The following is a 7,646-nucleotide window of genomic DNA, read 5'->3' on the forward strand; positions in this document are numbered from 1 at the left end:
GAAGAAACCACGAAAAATAAAAATGTTCTTTAGTGTCTTCAATTGAATCTATTAGGTCCCAATAGATAGTAGTCCTAGATAGAATTGGAGAAGACCAGAACAGAACTCAAATTCTTCTAAAAACACAGCAAAAAGTTAGGCAAACTGGAAAGGAAAGAACAGAAGACACCCTCAGGTGATCACTCTGAGACTCTTCCAACCCATACTGGAGTCTGTCACCATTTAGTGAACTAGAGTGAAACACAAAATAGAAAATATTACCTGTAGGACCAGTGCTCTACTTAGAAATGATCAGTATGAGACCAAAAGATCAAAAATTATTGAAAAGCAAAGATGATAAGGGGACTTAGATATGAGAGTCCTGGAAAATGAAAAAACAGAACACAATTAGAGAGAATGTTAACATGTTACCGTGTATCTAACATCACAGAACAATTTGTGCACAAGTTTTCAAGTGGGAATCAAACTTGTTATGTAAACTTTCAACAAAAGCAATCAAAAATATTTTAAAGGAGACAAGTAGATATAGGCAGTTGTTTCAAACAAAAGTGATTTAGCTTCTATTTCATAAGCTACTAACAGGCAGATATCGAAAGGAAACCCCAAATCCAATTGCTGCCAAATCTATGTGGACCAATAGCAAGCCTTGAGGAAGGAGTAGAACTTCTCCATAGGATTTCTGTGGCTGTGGATCTTCACCGGAGCAGCTGGTGTGTTTGAACCTCCAACATAGTGTTTAGTAAGTAGCCCAGTGCTAGGCCCACTCCACAACCAGTCTCTTTGTCTAAAGGAAATATCTTGCAATATATGCAATAAATGCACTAGAGCAGTCTCACTATAACATATTTATAAATACGTTTAGACATTGTTGGATTCACTCTCACATTTATATGCTAATGAAAATGCAGAATGAAAAAATATAAAACGTCTCCAATAGAACATACTTATATTCAATTTAATTTGTATACTTATGTTTATAAAACCTCTCATATCCATGCTCAATATACATTTCACATTTTGTTTGGAGAAAAAAATTTTGTTTACTACTATCCTTTGCCCAGTCTGTTTTTGCATTCCCAATGTGTCTCACTAACTATAATGAGCATAGAGATAATATTAAATGGAAAACTCCAAAGTAGGAAAAATGAAAATGTTGGTTGTCACAAAGAAATAGATGTATTTTCAGAGGAGACGAGTGAAAATCCTGTTTGTTTTTTTGTTTTAATTCAGAATGGCAGTTTTAGACACTGAAATCAAGATAAGATTGATTTTCTCCATGAAAATCCTGCATATGCATTTAGAGCCTCTCATTAGGAAGAGAAGGCTCTTTCGTTCACTTTCTTATTTGGAATTTGACTGAATGGATTTTTCTTTCTTCCAGAAATTGATAAGAAATTTTGGATATAAACATGACCCGTAAGGTGACTTAAGAGAAGAACTGATTTAAAGACTTCAAAGGAAAAATTACACGCAAATTTTACTACCAATCACTGCTGAGCCTCCTTCCTTCTATTATACACATCTTTAGGGTTTGTGAGAAACACTTTCTGAGCATTTAATATTTCTGTCTGTGCTTAAAAATAACAAAATTATTTTTGAGAATTCCTTTGAAGCTTTCAAAATTAAGAATCCTCGGATTCTCTCCAGGTAGGTTAATAACAGCAGGTTAATCATTCATGATTGCGGAGTCATTTAATCTTCATTATGGGCAGGGAAATGGGATGGGTGCATACTACTTAACATGAAGTCTAATGTTCTTGTTGTGAGCCTAGCCTCAAGCCACGTTAAACTTGCTGCTCAACAAATCAGATCTCTTTTTCTGTTTCTCCAAAGCACAGTTCCCATTCCCATCACAGCACATTTGCACAAATGGTCCACTTTGCTTGGACCGCTTTCCTCCATTCTTTGCTGGTTACTAATCATCCTTCGAATGTTGGTTCAAACAGTACATTTAAATAAAGACCCATTTAACCTCTGAGTAATCATAACCGGAAGATTAAGCTGTACTACTCCTTCATGGTCCTTAGTACCTTTATATTTCAACCCTTCATTTTAAAGATAACTCGGTGGCACAGTGGGTTAAGCATAGCAGTGCTAACTCCAAGGTTAACAATTCAAATCTACCAGCAGTTCCCCGGAAGAAAGATGAGACTTTCAAATCCCATAAGACTTCCAGTCTCAGAAACCCACAGGGGCAGTTCTATTCTACCGATAGGGCTTTGCATTGTTTTTGGTTTGTGTCCCCCTTAAATCCAATACTCCCTCATTCTCTCATGAGAATTCTCTTATTAGTTGAAGTTGCAGAAATGATATGTGAAGGGAGGTGATATTGCTTGGGTTCAAGGTCAAAGGAGGGAGTGACATCCTTTACATGGAAACCAAACCCCCCCCAAAAACTGACATGGATCTAGCTTGAGACTTCTGTTTATTTAAATTAGAGAGCCCAAGCATCTGCACAGCAGTGCTAGATGCAGCGGAGGGCAGGTGGACAGGTAAGGCTCTACTCAGTAATAACTGACTTTCAGTGGAATGGGTTACTGAAACCATTTGCACAATGCCATTAAGTACCTGAAGCTCAGTATTAGGTTAATGCAATGGCGTGCACCAGAGTGTGGCCTTGTGATAAGAGGGGAGAAAGAAACTGTTACTAATTATTTGACTGGAGGTGTGAGGAGGTGGTGTCTCTGGCAGGTGTTCTTAGGACATGCTGAGAATGCCTGCTTAGAGGAAGGGCGGCCATGTTTGCGTGTTTGCTAGTATTCCTACAGATTAACCAGCGCGGGAGCTGGAGCGGGGAGAAGGAAAAAGAAGAGGGAGCATAACAACCCGACTCAGCCATTCTGACCCTTCATAGTGCATTTCCTGTGGAGTCGAACTTGTGGAAGGAGACTAAGAAGTTCCACAGGACGTTTTGTTGCTGTTCTTAAGAGGTGTCATTGAATCAATTTGGGAGGGAAGGTCCTGGAAGTACCTCTCTCGCACCTTCCCTAGCGCATCTAGTTGTTAAATTCCACTCATTGTCCACAGTGTTCGTTTGTTTTTAGCATAATCCAGGAGAGTAGATTCCTCTACCAACTCCCCCAATCAAGCTGTGCTTCCTCATTAGATCCACAAACCTGCGCACAGCGCTCGGTCATCAGAGCGTTCATTGCGCAGGAGCGTGCCAGTAAGTTTCCAGTTTTCTCCACTCCCTTGCCCATGAAGTCCGTCTGGAAGGTCCATAGATGATCTTCAGGCGTGTCCTTCCTTTGGTGTTTCTCCCTGGAATCCTTACCAGGAGCTTTAAGCATGGAGGTTTTTCATTTTCTTTCTTTATTTAAATTTTGCTCATTCATATTTTCATGTCACAAGTTAATTACTTTTGGTCTTAAGCTTTTGTAGTTAATTTTCGTTGTTTTATAGTTTTGTCTCTACCAATTGAAATTTTATTTGTTGTTTATTTTACATACAGAAAAAGCTATTCATTTAAAATCACTTTTGTACATAATTATTTTAATAAATTCTTATAAGTGCTATTTTTTTTGTTTAAGTACTTAGGTTTTTGGTGTATGATTAAGTAATCAAAATACAAGATGTAGTTTTACTGTTTCTTTTCTAATGTTTATTCCAATTAATTTTTCAACATATCTCTAGCATTTAAGAATTGTATTGGATGATAGTTATAATGTTCTTAAAATAAGAAGAGTTAAAATAATGATAGTTCTTAAAATAAGAATCCAGTTTCTAGTGGTTTCTGATATCATTTTATTATTTTGCCATATCAAATGATGTTAGCTCTTTGGTTTTAGTAATATTCATCATTTACAGTTATTTTCTTCTTATTCTATCTTAGAGTTAATACATGCTGAATTCAATCAAAAGACTTTCTATCAGCTATTAACATGTGTTTATTAATATTTTATGAAAATTAATATGCATTTATAATGGAATTATATTAATGTTTTGAAACTAAATCATAGTCATATTAATTTAATGAGTTTTAAAAATCCCTATTCATTATAGTGTTATAGTGAGACACCAGCAGTCTCTTCATAGACACTCTGCTTCTGCTGGGTTTGATAAATCCTTGCAATGGCAATACAGAACTCAAGACGAAAAGATGATGGGGGCTTATTAGGGAAGCTAACAAAATAAATAACAAGGTAAGGAGGCCATTCTTTTATATGCAGACCCGCTTTCGGTCATGTTGGTAGACATATCTCTCTTTGGTCGCAGACTCTCAGGTCATTCTGCCTCGTGGTCTCAGTCTTGGCACTGCTCCTCTGCTCTGTTGCTTGATTGGATGCTGGAGCCTCGATGCCTCTGCTGCCTCCCTAACTTCAGGCAAAGATGGGTAAGCCTTTCATGGATGGCTTTTCTTTCTCAATGGCCACAGGATCTCTGTTCTGTTCTTTCAATTGAGATAGAATTCTTGTTTCCAGAAAGAGGAAAACTGACCAATCCCCATATTAGAGTCCATGTGTTAGTCTGGGTAGACTAGAGAAACAAATTCATAGACACTCACATGTGGATAAGAAAGAGCTTTATATACAAGAGCAGTTGAATGTTGAGACAACATCCCAGGCTAGTCCAGATCAAGTCCATAAGTCTGATATTAGCCCATATGTCTGATACCAATCTACAAAGTCGTCTTCAGCTTCATGAAACACGTGCAATAATGTCGAATGTAGGAAGATCACAGGCCTGTGGCGGGAAGTCTTGTGGATCCAGTGCCACTTCAGCACTGGCAGGGTTCTCCATGTGGCTTCTCTTGCTCCAGAGGTCTGGCTCCATCAGCCCTCTCCATGTGTCTTCTCCACAGGGATGCATTGCAGGGAGAGTGAGCAGAGAGAGTGGCTCCCACCTCCAAAGAGGAAAAGGAGTTCCCGGAATCCTCAAGAGAAGGCCATGCCCACACAAAGGCCTCGTTGGCTATAACCTGATTGACAGACTAGACTCCACCTCTTCAACTTTATGCCTCTAGTCCCAGATTGATACCAGATTATGTAACTATCACAGTCCTCTACACACTAGTTGCATGCTTTCACTCAGTCACTGGGTAAGAATTAGAAAGATTGAATTGAAAAGCCAAACCAAGCAATTTTACTTCACCATATTTTGTGGTCACTTTTTAGATTTCTGTTAATTCATTGTTTTTTCTTTGACCTTTTAGTATGAGTACCCTAGCACTTAAAATAAATGATAAAACATTCATTTCCTTGGAAATCTCATCTAATCCCCTGATTTAAAATGCTTGTAATTTATATTGCTTGCTCCAAATGAAACTCTTCAATCAAGTCTTTTCCTTTGAAGTAAAGACTATCATGTGTATGTCATGTGTGTATCAAAATCTCTACTCTCAACATTATTATTTGAATGTGCACTGAATATCTCAAAATTAACATATCAAAAAACCACTCCTCACAATTGCCTCCAAAACTTAATTGTCCACAGTTCAAGAATGGCAATTTAATACTTCCAGTTGCAAAGACAATATCTTTGAAATATAACTGACATTTTTTTGTCTTGCACTAAACATCCAGTTATTCAACAGATCCTGTTGATTCTACCTGTAAAATAGGTCAGAATCCAACCAATTCTCCTAACCTCCATTGATATTATCCTTATCCAAACCAGTCTCATTTCGCCTGATTAATGCAGATAACAGCTATAATTCTTTGCCTTTACCACATATTTCTGTGTTAGGAATAATCTTTTGTAAGCTTTATGTTTTCTTTTTTAATCACTTAAAGTATCATCCAATGACGACATTAGGCAACAAATGCTACAGGTTCGGGTCTGTGATTATGTGTCTGACCTCCTCCTCCCTTGCCGCGGTCCTGGGTGGTTTTTTCCTTACTTGCAGGATGGTCCTCATGTTGCTCTCCAAAACAGTCTAGGAAGTGTCTAGCCTCAAAGCCTTGCACTGCCTTTCCCCCAGCCCCCTTCACTTTTCTTGGAACTTTGGAAAAAATTCCATGATAACCACGTCTTCTCTGGATCACTGTGCAAAAGTAACCCTCGTAATATAGCCTTCTCTGGTTCCCAAATATAAAACTACAACACCAATCACTGACGGCAGGAACCTTTATCCTCTTATCTGCTATATTTTCCTGTGTAACAACTTGTTACTTATTAAAATACATCATTTAACTGAGCACAGTTTATCACCTTTTTGAGGAAGAAACATCATATAAGTAGCAGTTAAAATCTGGGATTTTCCTATGAACATGAACATATAGTCATCTAATGTGCTACCTGTCTCCTGGCACTAGAATATAGGTATGCAGGAGGGCAGGCACCATTGGGAACGGTACAAATTAATCCAGTCACACTGGTGGTGTTCCTAAATGATGACATCTTCATGTGCTCTAGCCACCACTCCCCTGTCAGTTTGTTGTAATCTGTTGGTTGCATAAATCTGTGATGCTGGAAGATATGTGACCAGCATATCATTACCAGCAGGGTCACCCAAGGTGAGCAAGTTTCATGGAGCTTACAGACTAAAAACAGGTTCTGAAGAAGAAATAGAAAGTCCAACTCCGTGGAATTAGCCACCAAAAACCTGAAGAACCATAGCACAGCATCATTAGATGTAGAACGGAAACTGAAGCCATCAGGCTGGAAGGTGCTCAAAACAGAACTGAGGAGATCTGCCTTCTCAAAATAGAATCCACTGTTACAATGTGGATGTAATGAAACTTTCAGGACTTTCAGTTGCTGATTGGGTATACTCAAAATAAGAATAAAAAAGGTGCAAATATCTATGAATAATTTCAAGGTGAAATTATTAGCTTAAGAAGTATGAATTAGAAAAATTGGAAATTGTAAAAAATGTAATACATACAGATGGCTGTCCTAGACATCAATGAGCTAAAATGGGCTGTTATTTTCCATTTTGGATCAATTCTATGGTTTGCTATTTCAGGAATGGCAGCTCTAGAAGCATAGTGTTGCAGCGATAATCAAAAAGAGTATTTCAGGAGTTATCTTAAAGTACAACATGGTCCATGATAGGAAAACATCTATGTGCCTGCAACAAAATCCAGCTAAAAATTACCATTCAAGTTTGTGCACCAACCATTAAGGCTAAAGATGAAGAAACTCAAGAATTCTTCCAATGTCTCCAGTTGAAATTAACAAACATTCAATGAAGATGCATTGAAAATTATTGGTGGCTTGAATGCATAAATGAGAAACAAAGAGGAAGGCACAGAATTAGAAAACACAAGCTTGCTGATAGAGATGAAGCTGAGATAGAATTATAGCATATATTGCAAGAACAACTATTCATTTATCATGAATACTATTTTTCAACAATATAAATGGCAACTGTACACGTGGACTTTGCCAGATGGAAAACATAAAATTCAAATAGATTAGAATTGGGAAAGTGATGGTGGGAAAACTCAGTATCAATAGCTAAACGAAGGCCCAGGGATACCTTTTAAAATTATTATTATCATTTAATTAGGGGCTCATACAACTCTTATCACAATCCATACATACATCAATTGTGTCAAGCACACCTGTACACATGTTCCCATCATCACTCTCAAAACACCTGCTTTCTACTTGAGCTCTTGATATCAGTTCCTCATTTTTCCCCTCCCTCCCCGCTCCCCCTCCCCCCTGAACCCTTGATAATTTATAAATTATTATTTTGT

This window comes from Echinops telfairi, unplaced genomic scaffold (genome assembly GCF_000313985.2).
Source record: "Echinops telfairi isolate 266 unplaced genomic scaffold, ASM31398v2 ScPeMD7_60;HRSCAF=208, whole genome shotgun sequence".
Taxonomy (NCBI): Eukaryota; Metazoa; Chordata; class Mammalia; order Afrosoricida; family Tenrecidae; genus Echinops; species Echinops telfairi.